The sequence below is a fragment of the Buteo buteo genome, chromosome Z, assembly GCF_964188355.1.
Source record: "Buteo buteo chromosome Z, bButBut1.hap1.1, whole genome shotgun sequence".
NCBI lineage: Eukaryota > Metazoa > Chordata > Aves > Accipitriformes > Accipitridae > Buteo > Buteo buteo.
Window position 1 is genome coordinate 40,835,064 of NC_134204.1, and position 17,669 is coordinate 40,852,732.

The following is a 17,669-nucleotide window of genomic DNA, read 5'->3' on the forward strand; positions in this document are numbered from 1 at the left end:
TGGGGGACCCACACTGGAGCAGTCTGTGCCTGAAGGACTGCACCCCATGGAAGGGACCCATGCTGGAGCAGTTTGTGAAGAACTGCAGCCCATGGGAAGGACCCACATTGGAGACATCTTGGAGAACTGTCTCCTGTGGGATGGACCCCACGCTGAAGCAGGGGAAGGGTGTGATGAGTCCTGCCCCTGAGGAGGATGAAGTAGCAGAGACAACATGTGATGAACTGACCACAACCCCCATTCCCCATCCCCCTGTGCCACTGGGGTAAGCTAGGGGATAGGTAGAGAATACAGGAGTTAAGCTGTGCCTGGGAAGAAGGGAGGGGTGGAGGGAAGGTGTTTTGAGATTTGGTTTTATTTCTCATTACCCTACTCTGACTGACTGGCAATAAATTAATTTTCCCCAAGTTGAGTCTGTTTTGCCCATGGTGGTAATTGGTGAGTGATCTCTCCTGTCCTTAACCTCGACCCACGAGCCCTTTGTTATATTTTCTCTCCCCTGTCCAGCTGACAGGGGGTGTGATAGAGTGGCTTTGGTAGGCACTGGCATCCAGCCAGTGTCAAGCCACCACAGCAGTCTTCTGAGATCTCTTTACAGAGTTATGTAAAAAGCCAAGTGATGCTGAAATACAGCACTTTGTTTCCTGCGGGGGTCTGGGTTAATTTTTTTTTTCTGCACCTCCACTGCTTTAACAATCCAAGTTTAGGTACTGTTTGATATAAAGGGGAAGGAACAAAGCCATATGAAAAATGGGCTGCCAAGGTCACAAAGACAAAGGAACATCAACTAATGCACTTACTTCACTATTCCATGGACACATAGTTATGGGCCAAATAGCACTGCTGCTGCTGCTGCTGCTGCTTACACCGAGGAGTACCTATATCCCACTGAACTCATGACAAAGCATGTGGAATAAAGTAGCAGGACTAATAGGGCAGAAATAAACTCTGTTCCAGCAGCTCTGTAGTCCACAGGGAATGGGACCAAAGCAGCCAAACACTGAAGTGGTTCATACTCCTTCCAGGCTGCACCTCACTCTAGATAAACTAAGACTTATTTCAAAAAGAAATAAGTAAGGATGCAAAATGGAAGGAGGAAAAAGTAGACTGGAGACACCCTAAGAGTACATTTAACAGCCTCAGCTTTTGGAACAATTTAAGATCCTTGTCCCTAGTTGTTTGACTGGAACATCTTTCCCCTGTAGGCAAGGTCTTCACAGAATCACCTGTAAAGATGAGGAAGACAAAGATGATTCACCTGTAATAGAAAGAGCAATGTGGCTAGTGACTTGATTATTTCTCTTTATGACTTCCTGCCCCTTTTTTATTCCAGGGCCTCTCTAGGTCCTCCCACCACACCATCCACCTCTTTTCACATCTGTGTACCCTATGTGAAGGTGATTTTCCTCTGAGAATAAGCAAGAATTTGGGGGCAATTTTGGTGGTGCATTATTTGTGTTAGTGTTCTCACTATTGCTGTTACTGGTGAGACAGGACTGCAAAATGGAAATGTGTCATAGCACAGAAGAAATGAACATGTAGGCCCTGCATTCTAGATTTTATTTGCTATTTATCTTTCCAATGTGCCTTGCTCTTCTTTCCCAGGTTTCTCTCTCCTTCCTGAAATTACAGGATTGTTTGGGTTTGGTTTTTTTTTCATTTTCAAGCATCTGTAAATGTGTCTCTCTGCATTCATTGTCTTTCATGTCACACCGCTCTGCTAAGCAATCACCCATGTCTCTGTGACTGCCAGTTTCTCACAGTCATTTCTATGCCATCATTGATAGCCCTGCCCCAGCCCATGCATTAATTTCTCCACAGGCCATTATTATTTCCACTTTTAATTCTGTCTTCAGCACCCCCACACACACACACACAAACACACTACTGGGGTCTTTCGTGGTTTTTGTTTCTTTTGTTTTGCCTTGTGGAGAATCTTGTTTGTTTCAACAGCAGTTAGCTTTTACTATTCTACTTCTGTCTCCTCTGTCACTTTGTCTTCCCCTTAGATGATGACCCCTTGCACTAGAGACTCTTCTGGTGTGTTTGGAAAGTACCTAGCATGTCATTGCCACTGCTGTAAGAAAAAAATCTTCTTAATTTATTCCCCATGCAATATCATGCCATGTTATTTCCTGAAATTTGTACAATCATGTGGTCACCTAACTCTTACCAGTCAGCCTTCTAAAACATTTCAGGGGACACACATAAAGAACAAATTACATTTGTAACAAGTTCAGTCACAGTCCAATAAAAATCTTAGTATCATAACCATCTGCACTTGAAATCAAGACTCTACTCTTTAAAACTTCACTTTTAAGTTTAGAGTATCCAAACAGGAAAAGTACTAGGAAACATCAACAGTTCTATAGGGACATACCCTAATCTTTCATTTTTTATTTTATACAGATTTATTCACACATAAGATCCAAGAAATGGTGACTAACTGTTTCTTTAGTGGAAACACAGTAGGTGCCTGTCAGTCAGAGTTGAGTTTACTGAAGAATTTTGGCTTGGGGTTAGGAGGGTGTTGTGGGCCCTCAGTTTCCTTCTGACAAAAAAGCTTTCCCTTATTCAATGACTTGGATCATCCTTGGTGTGAACATCCCCTGCTAATAACATGCAGTAATATCCCAACTCCCCACTGCCTCACTCCATGTTATTCTTCTACAGGAATGCTCTTTATAAGAAATTCATTGAAAAGTCACCTGTTCTTCTGTCAACCTTTTTATGTGTCTGAGTAAATCATGTCAGGTGTCTGAGCTTGTTGACCCTACACCAGGAAATATGAAATTTTCTGACTCTCCCAGTCTTTGAATTTGTCTGGCTAATTATCATGTCTGCTTAGCTGGCATATCTGTGCAATTTGCTTTTCCCTTTGGGATTTGCAACCAGCCATGAATTCCCTCTGGCTTCTCATACCTTAAGTAGTTGAACCAGGAGAGACAAGACATTTTGAGAAAGGGAATCCTCAAACAATAAAAATATCTGCCCTCATCTCTTTTCACTTAAACTCCTACTGGCAGTGACCTCGCAGAAACATAGGTTAGAGCTCAAGGAAAGGTCACCGGACTGCAGTTTGAGAAACCTTTGATTGAAATCCAGGTGCCATCTCCTGTCACACTACCACTGTCTAAAGCCAGATCAAGCTTCTTAAGAAACCCAGCAAGTGCTTCTCATCAACTGAGTAAGTTCCTGGAGACCTGTTTCTAATGAGAATAGGAGTCCTTTTACTGCTTATGTCCCAAGCTCCTGCCAGTTCCCCAGCTATTACCGGCTGGACAGCAATGGCCCCACATGTTCAGTAGGAGCTCAAGCTGGACTCCTAGCAGCCAGCAGCTCTGGGGCAGACTACAGTGCCCACCCAGTGCCTCCTATCACGTCATTTATAGCCCATTTTTGTCTGAGTAGCTTACTCAGTTTAACTTTACATGGAAAATACTGTAGGGATTTTGTGGGAGTCCCATGGGGAAGTCCCTGTCTACCTGGGCATTACTTGCTCCTCATACACATAGTGCTGAAGATTCACTCAAGAGCTCAGCAAAAGGTTACTCATAGACGACTCCAACTTGTCTATACTCATATTTGATGGGATTTGGGAACTGTTTGCACTTCATCTTTCCATGTGCAAATGTGTGCTAATCAGAGGACGAATGTGCCGGATAAGGATACAGACGGTAACTGATGAGCACATTGAGTCCAGTGCGGGTACATCTTATCCTTGCCACAAACATAAAAAGCCACTGTGACTGATTGAGTCTTTTTTTGTTGTTTTTTTTTTCTCTTTGTCTTTTTTCTTTTCTTTTTTTTTTTTTTTTTTTAAATAATGCTTGGGTATATAAAAGGCAAAAACTCCCTGCACAATTTTTCTTTACCAAAGTACCACACAGGGCTTCAGCAGCAGCATGTACTAGTTTTACTTTAGCACATTACATTGCAGAATATGTACTTCCTTTGCTGTTGAACATGTGCAATTTAATGGAGGAAGTCTTAAAAAAAGATGAGATTTTAAATGCCAGTTGAAACATACAAACAAGCAGCAAAATTCTTTCCCCTGACAAGGGAAATGCTACAATAACAACTACCTCCAAATTAATCTAAAACAGAGGAGTATCAAAAGCAGTAGGCAGGCTTGAAAATATCTTGGGGGTGACTTTCAAATATAAAATGTCATCTAATTAATAGCAAGCAAAGCATCTAGTTTACTTTTTTTTTTAAAGTGATATAACTCTGCTATCAGCATCTGAAGTACAAACTAGGTTAGATGTGACAGAGACATTACTATAGTTCCTTTTTTGTGAACACTGGCTTTCAGTACGTTTTTTTGGAGAAAGCAATTGAAGCTTCACTTCATATTACCAGTGTTCTTTACTTACCAGCTCTATGACGTCTGCGAAGCAAGAACTGAAAAGCTTAGCCAATTAAGGCTTGTCAATTGCAATATAAAAATTGGAAGGAATTTACCTGCTTATATCTGGGAATGACAACTGATAAAACAGCAGCTGCAATAAAGGAGGTAGAACAGTAAACACTCTTGGTGTAATTGCTTTCTGATCTTTTTGGATCTCAGCAGTAGCAGAAGTGTGCTTTTTGTTAATTACATGGATTACTGTAGTCTTTAAAAAAGGTTAGAACTTAGGAAACTGTGAGAACAGCTCTTGCACAAAACCAATTTATGTGCCTGGAAATCCAGCAAAGGCTTAGGACCTTCCTAGATGATCACCCATCTTACCATCAGCCTGCATGCATGAGGCTGTCGGTCTTCCTGTAGGGGAAGTGGCACCCTTTCCTCCCAGCTGAGGTTCCAGACTCAGTCAGTTTCTCTCCCATGCTCATCAGATCCTCTCTGGAGTATTGCATTTGCCTATACTGTGAGATTAAAGAGAAGAGACGCAAAAGTCCTGTGTCCTGGTTTTGGCTGGGACAGAGTTAATTTTCTTCCTGGTAGCTAGTATCGTGCTGTATTTTGCTTTTAGTATGAGAATTATGTTGATAATACACTGATGTTTCAGCTGTTGCTAAGTAGTGCTCATCCTAAGGAGGTGTACAAGCTGGGAGGGAGCACAGCCAGGAGAGCTGATTGGAACTAGCCAGAGGGATATTCCATACCATAGAATGTCATGCTCAGTATATAAACTAGGGGGAGTTGGCTGGGAGGGGTGGATCGCTGCTTGGGGACTGGATGAGCATGGGCCAGTGGATGGTGCGAAACTGCGTTGTACATCACTTGTCTTTCTTGGGTTTCATCTCTCTTTTTGTTACTTTCCTTTTCATTACTATTATTATTATTAATTATTATTATTATCATCACCATCATCATTATCATTATCATCATCATTATCATTACTGTATTTTATTTTATTTCAATTATTAAACTGTTCTTACCTCAACCCATGAGTTTTACTTTTTTTCCCAATTCTCCTCCCCATCCCACTGGGGCAGGGAGAATTGAGAGAGCAGCTGTGTGGTGCTTAGTTGCCAGTTGGGGTTAAACCATGACATCCTGTTAGTAGACTGTGCCCACCTGCTTTTTCAGCTGGATAGATCACTTTCCACACATTACTCATTTATGTTGAAATTAATTAATTTTTCCACAAGTTTTTGGGTTGCTCATATTGTCAGCACAGTATCTTGATCATGACATTGTGGGCCTCCATGCAATCATGTTAATGATTGTGTCTCTGTGAACAACTCAGCAAGGTCTCAATGTCTTTTGGGGTGACAGAGCACAGCAAGAATACAAATATTCATGCACAAGCTGAATGGAGAAAGATTCTCACTTCAGCCAAGTACAAGAGAGTAGAGGAGGAAGAATATAAAGTGTCCCAGTGACCTTTCCAGTCCCTGGTCCTGAACTCCACCCACCACCCCATATCCACAGGAACCTCTCCAAGGATTAGAGGGAGCTCAAGAGTTCCTTTACACTTCCCCAGATGCCTCCTACAAACTACTAACCCCTGCCAGTTCCCAGCCTCCCCTTTCTGTTGGAGGCACATGGGAGACACGCTGCTGGCCACTTTCCAGTGTTTGCAGCTTCTCTTCTGTGTCTCTTTGGGGTAGCTTTCCTGCACCGCCTGTCACCCAGTTTACCAGACAGAATTCAATGGTATTTAAACCAGGGCTAGGACTGGTTAAATAACATCATTTCTCCTACACTATAAAGCTTGAGTCTCACTGTAATGAAGCTATAACAGTGGTAGATCTCTTGATAAATGCTGGCCTAGACAAGTCTAAATGAAACAACACAAAGTGTTCATGACTGTTCTGATGACCAATTTGCATTCACTGGCAGAAGGGTACGGTCTTTCATTTTAAATCTTAATACCACCATTCTTTAATCTCATTCATTGTTTATGTAGTTGAGCTCTTATCTTGATGCCCATCACCAAAGCATCTGATGTCTCACAAGGATTAAATTAACAATAATAAATCTCTCATCTTTCCCATCAAGTAGGAGTTGGAACTTGATTAGGAATAATTTCAGCCATTGTTACTCCTGTGTTTCCCCCAGGCAGCAAACAACTGTTGTTGACTGAAACATTAGTAAACAGGAGTATGATGAAACAAATCATCAAAGTAAAAGAATTGTGGTGTGAAACCCAAAGCATTTATAGAAATACATTAGTCATACCTTGGAAATCAATCAAGAATTTGGGGAAGGGGGAGGGCAGAAGGCTAGAGAGGCCAAGAGGTAGGCAGAACTAGCTGTAAATAACTTCCCTCAAGATAGCTGACTAACATACAGTGCATGAGTTGAAACTTGTTTATTTGAACCCTGCGAACCCCATACAGGTTTCTACTGGTCAAATGTTTTGGAACTAGAGGCAGATGCAAGTGGCAAAGGTTACTCCCTAGTTACCACCACCAAAAAGCAATGTGCTCTCCCACACTTTTCCACCTGGGACTGGCACAGGAACAGCCAAGGCAAGAGACCTGTCCCTTAACCCCTGGGAAACACATGGGTGGCAGGTGGGAACAGTCCTGGAGAACAGCCTGCACATTCCCATCAGGTCATGTTTATGCACCAGACATTGGGTATGGCCCAGGAGTAAGACAAGAAGAGGAGGATGGGACAGGCTGGTTTAGGGTTTCCAATTTATTTACTTACTTCCTGCAAGTTCACAGCTATTGAAGGGGAAAGAAACAAGGGGAATTGGAAAGGTGCTTATCTCCCTCAGCACCTCTCCTCTCTCCCTTGTTTGCCTTCTCTGCCCATGTTGCTTTACGGTCTTGTCACTGATGACTTTGTTGCTGGAAATGAGTACTTCAGCGAAAACTGCAGAAAAACTAGCACTGTGCCCAGTGAAACTGCCCTGCATAAATGTAAAAAAAAAGAAAAAACAAACAAACAAACAAACAAAAAAAACCCAACCAAAACACAAAACTTCTTAGAAGGAATGCTTTAAAAAGTTTCTAAAACTGTAGGATCTAATGATTTTATCAGGTTTTTTGCCAGTTGACTTCTGGGTAGTGGGAATTCAAATATCTCATCAATGAGATTCATTACTCTGCAGATATTATCTCTCTTTTAACATGTCTTCATTATGAATTTTAAGGAGGGCAACACTAGAAGTGGGCACAAACAGAGAATTATTTCACAGCATTAATAAACCTTTCACATCCCAGTACTAAAGATGAGCTGTAATGAACACGTCAAATTACTTAAGACTGCTGTAAGGCTCAAAGCCCACCTCATGGTCTGCTCCTGCTGCAGCACAGGTCACCTAGAATCAGCCTGCTGATGTTCGCCCCACTTCACAACTGAACTCAGAAGCTAATTGAAGTTAATAGCTGAATGAATTTGGTTCCAGCTACCCAAGACAGATTTCTTCTTCTTGAGACCAGAACATCTCAAGACATCCCTGTTCCACTGTTAGAGTGGAAATATTTATTCATGCAGGTAAAATCATGTCCCAGTTTTTAATGGGAAGAGGATGAAGGCTGTACCAAATTGCCAGCTGAAGTGAGAATAGCTTTTGAGTTCAGTGCACAGCAAGAACAATGCAAAACCACCTTTTCACACAAACACTCCTATTGTTATGGTAGTGCCTCCTTTCCTTTACTCTTATACTTATGTATATCACTGAAAGGAAATAAATGCTCCCTGATGGCCATTCCTTACTGGAAGGGAAGGAGAAAAATAATAATTTTGTCATTTTTACAGCTGGTCCAAATTTCCTGCTGAAAACCTCCTAGATTAAGTATGTAAATTCAATGAAAATGACATTTTCTTCAAATAAAAATATGAATGCCTGATTTTTCCAGAAGAAATGCCGAAATGGCATTATTCTGTTTGAACTGTTATTTTGTCTTGAAATATCATTTGAGTATATCCAAATAGCAACTCGCAGGAGTTTCTGTACTGCAAAAGCAATAAAGCCAACTATGAAAAAAGAAGCTGTTTTGGACAGTGAACTGGTTCTTCAACATCAATTGCAAATCAACATTCATCACAAGACCGGAACTTTGTTATTGTTATTCCAAGGGATGATATGAGTATTAGAGAAATAACAGGTTAGTATCTATAATGCAGGATAATTCAATGGGCTGCTCCAGGAGGAATATGATAAGGCATAAACAAGTTTTGACTAATTATTAACTAGGTTAACATGACATAGTGTGTGTGTGTCCACGCGCGTGCGTTGGATGGAGATAATACTCTTACAAAGTATTATGAATGTGTCATATTTGCAACACTGATTACTCATCCCTGCTTGCAGACAGACTGAAAGTCCTTGCCATTAAGTATACGTACCAATTTAGTCAGTGCTCTCTAATGGATTAAGTGGAGAATACTGTCACACAGGGCACTGGTGATTCAAATATTGCAGCTCAGTGAACAAATTCTGTTTGGGTTTTTTTTAATCATCTTCTATTCCCTTGTGTTACAGTAGCTTCACCATCTTAAGAAACTGGAGCATGAGCTGGAAAACCATGTCCACAATTTTGCTAGTATTAGCCCAGTGTTACATCACAGGACTCCTGAGTTTCTCCCCACTGCTTTTTGTACAAAGTTCACAGAATAAATAGCCTTGACAGCTCTCTGAGCCCACAATAGCTCCTCCATTTGTACTTTCTGGTGTTTATCCCACAAAGGTCAAGTGACGTCATGTGGCTGTGCTTGCCCTTGCTCATTGTGTAGCTGTGTCATCCTCTTCTGCAGTTACTAAGCTAAACCTAAGTCCCACGTGCAGCACCACCCTGCTCCCCCAGTCATATCCTGGTGACAGTCCTAATTCCTTGCCTAGCACCACTGTCAGTCAGGAGCTATAACTGGATACACACCATTACAAATGCTTTCCACTCAACTTCCACTAACAGAGGAACCACAGCAGCAGGTTAGTAGGATGTTTTTATATTTCCTGTGGCAGGGAAACATCCACACTTCTATAATATTGTTTCAAAACAACTGTAACATTTTGTTTAGAGGAATTCTGCACAAAATTAAAGCAGCAACCCTAAGGATCCTCAAAGCCATGGGTGCCAGAGTCTGTTGCCTTTCCTCTTCTTGACAGTCTTATAGAAGTGAAAAAAAAGTCAGATTTTTTTAAAAATACTGGTAGCTATGGATGAATTAGCAGGCTAAAAGTTTTGAGACCCTCAGGTTTATACCTGAAAAACAAGAGTCTGAGGGCTTACCCAAAGACACCATTCCCCGGACATCCACTTCTTCCAAAGAAGTCCTGAGAGTTGCCAGAATCAGGTCTCAGGAAAAACGTTTTCCTCACCCCTGCTGATGCCTTGCACCTGGCTGAGGCAAGCCACGGCAAGAAGCTGAGGTGTCCCAACTCCAGAGCCACATCCCAGGAAATGGCTGTCTGGTGCCTTGGGATTCCCAGCCCTCGGACCACCTGCACACATGGTCAGCCTAGTCTAGATCATCATTTTACTACACCTATTCAAATAGGAAAACTGCTAGTCTAACTTGCTGAAGATGGCAAATAGTTCCTACCGAGCAGTGAGCTCTGTTGGTTCATAAGGTTGTTTTAAAGGGGTACAACCTTGCTTTTACTTTCAATAGAAAAGCTTTGGATTTGAGCAGACTTCCAAAATATTTAGGACCTTAAGGGCTACTTACACTCATTGAAAATGTTCTCTGAAAATCCAAGTTTTGTTGTGGATGTATTCCAAAAGAAGTGCTCCAAATTTAAAAGTGGAAAGAGATGACCAAAGAGGTTTTCTTGCAAATTTTATAATCCTTTTCAGTGTAGGCAAAATGCTGCAAAAAAATGGTTGCTGAACTAATGTTTTGCTTTTCCACACCCTGTTGTGTTAGGGCCCAGTAAAGGTCAGGAAAAAATAAAAAAATAAAAAAGAATCCAAAGAACCTCTGTCCCATTTTCAAACCTCAAAGGGATACAGCTTTATGGGGATTAAACTGGCTTTTGCTTCATGCTAACCAGAACCTGTTCAGAGCAGGACTTAAGACTGCACAACTGCAAAACCCATGCACAGAGCACAGTCCGTAGACAGCATCATGACCCTACTTTATTCATGCAAGTTATCCCATTAACTTCAATGGGACAACTCATTTTCTAGGTTGATCTATATTCTCAAGTATTGGCAGAGTTTGTGTTAAAAATAGTTATCAAGGGAGAAATATATTATTAATGAATAATCAACTTCAATATGCCTTCTATGTTCTACAAGGAGAGATGGGTTTAAAGATTTAGCCTTCCACTCTGCTTATGAATAAAGTGTATCCAGGACTGTAGCACGTGGAAAGAAAGCCTCCCACTGAAGGAGGTTAGAAGGGTGAGGAAAAAAATCCACTACTTTGCAAAAAAGGAAATAACATTAACACAGATCTTAGCTAGTGATTTAATGAGATGTTTTGTCTCCTGTGCAGTAGTTTCCTCATGTGATTATTTCCTATTATCACCTTTCTCCAGATGAATTTAATGATGAGATTACAATTTTAAATGCCTGGAAGGTATACCTAACATCCAGACCAGTTCAGCCTGGAATCAGTATGCATAGGAAACTGGAAAATTTTGACACATGTATCTGCTCCAAGATGAATAGAAGAGATAATCCATGGACATTGGGGCTTATAGAAGAGTCAGTAAACAAATCTATTTCAAAACCTGAAAAGCTGGGAGCTTGATGGAAGGGTAGGACAGGAGTCATCTCCACCTTAGTGACCCAGATGGCTTTGCTTACTTCCTTGCCTGCTGTTTGTCCACTTAAACCCTGTCATTGCAAGATTATTTGCAACAGAGGAACCTTGGACCTGCCAAGAAAGTAAACACTGGTCAAACATGCACATTTCCTGAATATTAACAGGCCAGACACGAGTGAGAGGCATCACAATGGAGACAATAAATTATTGTAATGCACTTACCCATGTCTTCTTTTGTCTCAAAAGATGCAACACTACCTGTCTGCCTGGCACTTCATGTTAATAGACTGAGAAGCAAGCTGTTGATGCTGGGCCTAGGATTTAGCCACCCAGGCAGACATGACCCAAGCCATGTCGCACAGTGCCTACTACAACAGGACCGCATTCCCAGTTGACCCTGAGGAGTCTTTCTAACAGGTCATTAGGGAGCTGTGGTTAGACTCCCAGTCCCATGAGGTATCATGCTGATTAGTGTGGGGTGACAATGGCTTCTCTTCTTTGAAGTCTAGCAGCCAGGTGTACAAATGCCAACTAACTCTGCACACCCCCGCAGAGTCTCATCCCATCCAGTGACATAATTCTTTCCTCCCCATCCCTGGATTGGCTTCGTTGATCCAGAATAATGCTGTTCCTTGCCATGAGCACAGGTTAAAATACAAGGACTGAACAGATTGCCAGGAGACCATGCTCAAAACTACAGCTCTTATTCTGCATTTCCAAGTCCTGTGAAAGCCTACACCAGGGCCTAGTTTGGTAAGTATCATTTTTGTGATTGAGGTACATGAATTGTACACCCAGAATCATGTCCAATTTTACAATGGATATTTAGTTCCCAGTGTGTGCATTTATTATGGGGATCCTTGCTATTTCTAAAAGAGTTTAGCCTTTGTTGCTACTGAAGAATAAAAAAATAATAATACTGTGAATACTAAAAGTTCAAAGCTAGAATGAACATTCAAAGAAGCCAAAGTATGTTACAGTTGCACAACTGCTTAGCGGTCCTGTGATTTTTGAGTGCAAGGAGTCAGTCCTACAGGGCTGGTACAACCAATTTGCTTACAAAGCGCAGCACCACTGTTCAGGAAGGAGAACGACAAGTTCTGGGAAGGGTGGATTGTTTTTTCCGTTAGTATCAATGAGGCGCTGCATGCTGAAATGTGCCCGTGTTTGATGGGTTAAGGACTTTATGCAAGTGGCTCTTGGCAGACATGAACTAACTGCTGAAAACAATCCCCTCTGTAAAACTGCACCAATGTGGTTGGCACCGAGTTTCCTCTCCTTATACCATGTGCTGACTGATGGAACAGGAATCACAAGAATTAAAGATAGAAAAGATCTATTAGCTTATCTATCCTTCTACTGCCAGGCCAGTCTTATTCCCTGCCATATATTCAGCACTGCTTTCAAGTCCTTTTATAAAAGTTGCTTACAGTCTTCCACCATTTTTTTGGCATTGCACAAGCCTAATGGCTCCCAAATTAGAAAGATTTCTTCATGTGTAGCTTTTGCCTAATTTCATGCCATTACCTCCTTGGCATGCCCTTGGCAACTTCGCTATATGTTTAGCTCTCTTTCCAACTGTTTCCACTCCTGCCACATCATTCCTGCCAAATGCCACAGAAAAGGAGCAGATTCACAAAGGTGACAGTTTTTAGCATCCTCAAAAATTTTCACAGCAGCTCTACATAGAACAGCGTGGCTGCTGGGGTGGATGATGAGCAGCTAGTAAAAGGAAAGGGAGAATTACACAAAAGTACAGGGACAGACTTCTGCTAGTGGAGGCATGACTGAACCATTACTGAGGAACAACAGGCTTTCCTGAATATTGCTACCTCTCATGCAGTCTGTTTATGAAACGCTAACAAGAATTTACAAAGAAAGTACTGCAAGTCAAAATCTGAGGTTTCCTCTTGCTGGTTAAACCTTCCTGTAATGGAAACTGAAAGATTTCTCTAACTGGGCAATTCTTCCGCATTCTTAAAATGTCACGTTCATCCATGGATAATTGTATGTGTTGGTCACAAGTACACAGGTAGCTTCCTGATGCAGTCTTTCTGTATAATGTATTTTCTACTATGATTTCTATGCATACTTCAGACTTAAGTTGCAGGTCCTGCAATAAATATCGCACTTTAGAGCATGCCAGTGGCTCAGTACGCCAGAAGCCAAGTTTAAAAGACCAGACAGCATACTTGTATTCACTACCTTCCTACCTGCACTCCTTTCCTTCCACTACAAAGGTGACAATGCCATAGAAATTAGAAGTACTTGTGTGGCTTATCATTTGCCCTGAGGTGATTCAGCATTTGATTTAACTGAAATCTTCATTTGCCTCCATCCTCTTTCTTCACAGAAAATGTTGCCCTACCTGGCACACAGGAAGGTGAGAAAATCTTACTACTCTAGCAGTTATCTCCTAAATTACATGGTGGCCTTGGGGCGAGGCTCAGAAGAGTGGTTTATCATCTTCTGACAGTCTGACAGTGTCAGATCACAGCACACCCACTAGTGCCAGGCAGCAGTCTGAGCATGAGTAATACTCCTCGTTTTGCTGTTACTGACTGTAAGGCTGGAAATTGATGGTGAGCACTCAAAGCTTATTTTAATGGGTTAACAACACATAGTATAGGGTCACAGAATCAGAAAAGTAAAAGATAGGAAAGCCATCTAGTCTTGTGCTAGCTTGTTCCCTAAAACGTATTTTCTAGACTGTGGCTGTCTCAAATCAGTTTCTTCCACTTTCTTTGAAGTGTCATATCCAATCTATTATCATCACCAAAGCTCTGTCAGTACAGCAGTCATCACTAGTACTGAGCAGTGCCGGGAATTAAGTTTTATGAAGAATTTTCACTTTTTATCCCTTTGTACAGCCAACAACCAAAAAATTTCAAAATTCTTCAGGAAGGAAATTCCAGGACCTGGGGAGAAAAGGGAAGTGCTGGAATGGTCAAAACATCTTAAAATCATCCTGTATTAATGTCAGTTTTTCAACTGTTATATTGCATTATATGTATTATAAGGTATATTGTACACATACTTAATACTTGAAAAGTCATTTATTAAACACTGTAGATTTTCAGCTTAAATATTTATTGGGAAGTCTTCATATGGTTCAAATATTTTCGTGTTCACTTTTTTAACAGAAGTTCCAGAGAGCAAAATAGGCTTGATTTCTTCAGTATTTTGATAGTTGAACACTTTTACTGCACATTTTCCACCAGAAAACTTGTCAGAAATGTAGTCTTGCGCATTTTGTTTTGTTCAGCCATAGTAAATGCCAGTGTAGATATATGGTAAATACATTCCTATTTTGTTCCTTTCATGTATACCAAAGTATGTAGAGTGTATGCCCCTGAGTTAACTCCAACATGTTCTGAATGTAAGTGTAAATATTTTCCAATTCAGCACATGCATAAACCTGTTGCACACACCTCCTTAAAATAAATTTTATTCAAGAGAGAGAAAAGCACATCATGTTCTAGTTTAAAAGCAGGGAAGAGTTGTGGGAGGGAGTTTTCTAATCAATCCTGAATGGAAGAAAGAGGGATGCTCTGCTGTCATTTAAAAGACACTTGTGCAAAACCGCCTGGAATTTTATAGTTCCACAGAGACTTACCACGGTTCTAAGTATTAAGCAATGCTTACGTTTTAGTTACAATTCCCCAAGGGACTATGACAACTGCTACGGTTTAGAGAAGAACTGCACTGTCAACTCTAAGAAAAGTTCAGCATTAGCAGAGAGTCAAACAGTGCTGATGGGGTAGGTCAGGCTCCACCTTTAATTGTTTATACTTACAATACTATTTTTAAAACAGTCCAAGCAAATCATATGATCCCGAGGGAACAGAGAGAGGCTATAGCAGCCTTGGAGAAGTAAAATTGCCCAGGGTTTCGTTTTCTCATGTTGTCAGTTCAAGGGTGGACACTAAAGGGCCCTGAACTTTGAAAATGTGTTCAGATTTAAATAAATGAACAAGTATTTTCAGAATTAGAGCTAATGTTTAACATTAACCAGATACTGCAAGTTTCTAATTGCTCTATTTCTCTCCACTCCTCTAATGGAGCCACTCATTACTGCAAGATCCTAATTGTTATACCTGCTCCCTCTTACCCAGGGAGATACATGGGGAAGATACATGGCATCTTTACATTTTGCAAAATTAAATAATATGGCATCATCATACAACATAGCTTACAGAAAGCTTTGTGTCAAGACACTGCAGGACAAAGCTTTAAAGCTTGGGCTGCTAAGCTGCACCAATACAATCTGCATGCACACCCCCTGCATATGTAAAATAGATTAATGCATATTACATTATTTTTATTCATTTGCATTTTGGTAATGATGACAAGGTGCTCTCACCACACACAGAGAAAAGACAGTTTGAACACACGCACATGCACACACACGTAGTCTTTCATGCAGTTTGGGAGAGGATTCAAATTGTGGCCTTATAAAATGTATAGCAAATAAGTAAGAAGCAGTATAGCAAATAAGTAAGCAGCAAGTAATTCTATCTACAATAGTCAAACTCAGCAAATGTGGCTCCTCTTTATTAAATTTTGGTTTTCATTACAAAGAAAGCTGGACAATTAAATGAACACAAGAAAATTATGAACAGAAGAAATCAGTTTGCTCCCAGTTGTTACTCTCATCTCAGCATTGGCTCTACCAGTGTTCACAGTGGCAGCCTGGTTTTATTTTCATGTGCTTAAATTACTGTTTTCCTCACAGGGCTGCTGAGGAAAAAGAACTGTGGCATTTGTGCAGCAATAATGAAGTGGTGAGATAAATTTACTGCATTTTCCAGCCATTTGCTGATAAGTTTTCTGAAATAGTGTTAAGGGGATTTGCAGTCTCTTGGCCCAGCAGCATCTCTGAGTACCGTGATGGTGCTCAGCGGGCTTGGCAGCTCAGCATCCATACCCTGACATAGTCGTAACTCTGGTCTGTGGCATTTTATGGCAATATACAAATCTTGCCATTCTGTAGTTAGGCTGTAACTTGGAACAGAACTGGGAAGACAACACAATTTTTATTTAGCATAATTAGTCTGTGATTGGTAGCTAATTCTAGGTAGTTTTTTTCCCAGGTATTGTGGTAATGAAATAATGTCAGACTTCACCACCAGCTTATGCTTGGTGCATAAAGGCAGGAGTACTCCCAGACTGTTGAATGCCTATACAATTTTATTTGCTAAAGAGAAGATAAATTCTAGTGTTGTGGCCAGAGTTTTTCTAGCTTTGGGATCACATCAAAACAAGTCAACACCTCTCTAAAAAGCAGTCTAGAGCAGCTGCAATGAATAAATACAGCTCACTTGCACAAGCCCATTTATTTCAGTGATATCAACCTAAGCCAGCCCAATACAGAAAAAGATTTAGAGTTTGTCTGCTTTCTTTAGGTTACATCAAGATGATGTACTTCATTTTAAACATACCATCTGAGCAGGCAGCATCCTAATAGCTTTCATTTTACAGTGAGTTACTGCTTCCAGACAAGGAAGGTTTCTTCTGATGGCTTCACTTCCTTATAACAATGCTGACCTCCATTCACAGTGGCATTTTTCTAGCAATTGGATGTGGGCCATGAAGCAACTGAAAACTGCTGTGCCCCACCTCAGGATCACACAACAAAAATCCTGGGAAGGTCTCCTGCCACCTCGTGATCTGACGCTTTTGAACAGCCAGCACCAGTGAACAGTCACAACTACCACAAAGGCTTCAGTCTGATAGTCAGGCAGACATGCTACACACACAGCGTGTGTACATCTGACCTGACGCCGATCGCTGCAAGCTGACCACAAGCCAAGCACTGTGCTCGTCAACAGCTGTGACAGTGGCTTGAGTGGCCACAATCACATGTTCCTCTGTGTCATCTGCAGCTGCCCAGGAAAGAGAACAAGCATGAGGCCAAGAGAAGAAGCCTGGGTAGCTGCTTCAGCGAGGACAACACAGAATATCTTCATTTAGCACTTTGTTCTTCTGGGAACAATAAAGAGGCATTGTCAGGGAAAAGAGAGCAACCTGTGGCTGCAGAAGACAGAGATCTGTGCACTTCAGCAACAGGAACATACACACAGGAGACCTCCTGCAAGCACCTAGAGCACCTGGAAGTTTGTGATGTTCCATTGCTGCCTACAGATGCTAACCAATACACTGCTGACAGCCTGACAAGCAGAGCTGTTGTGATGAACGCAGGCACATCCCTTGAATTACAGATATTGCCACTGCCTTGCCCTCAGCTACTGACTGTTTAGATGCACGGACATTACTGTGTGTTTTCCTGTCATCTTATGAATCTTCATGTTTTCTTCCAGCTACCACAATTGATGAAAACTTGCTTTTACCAGGAACTGTCTAACAGTCACCAAAGCAGGGTAACCACAGCAAGTGCTTTTGGGAAACAGTGATGCCTGGTGTGCAATATCAACCTCAGAACCCAATTCAGATGTGTTGGCTGCAATAGTGTCTGGAGCAGTATCAGAAGCTGTGGGGGGTTGACCCTGGCTGAACGCCAGGTGCCCGCTAAAGCTGCTCTATCTCT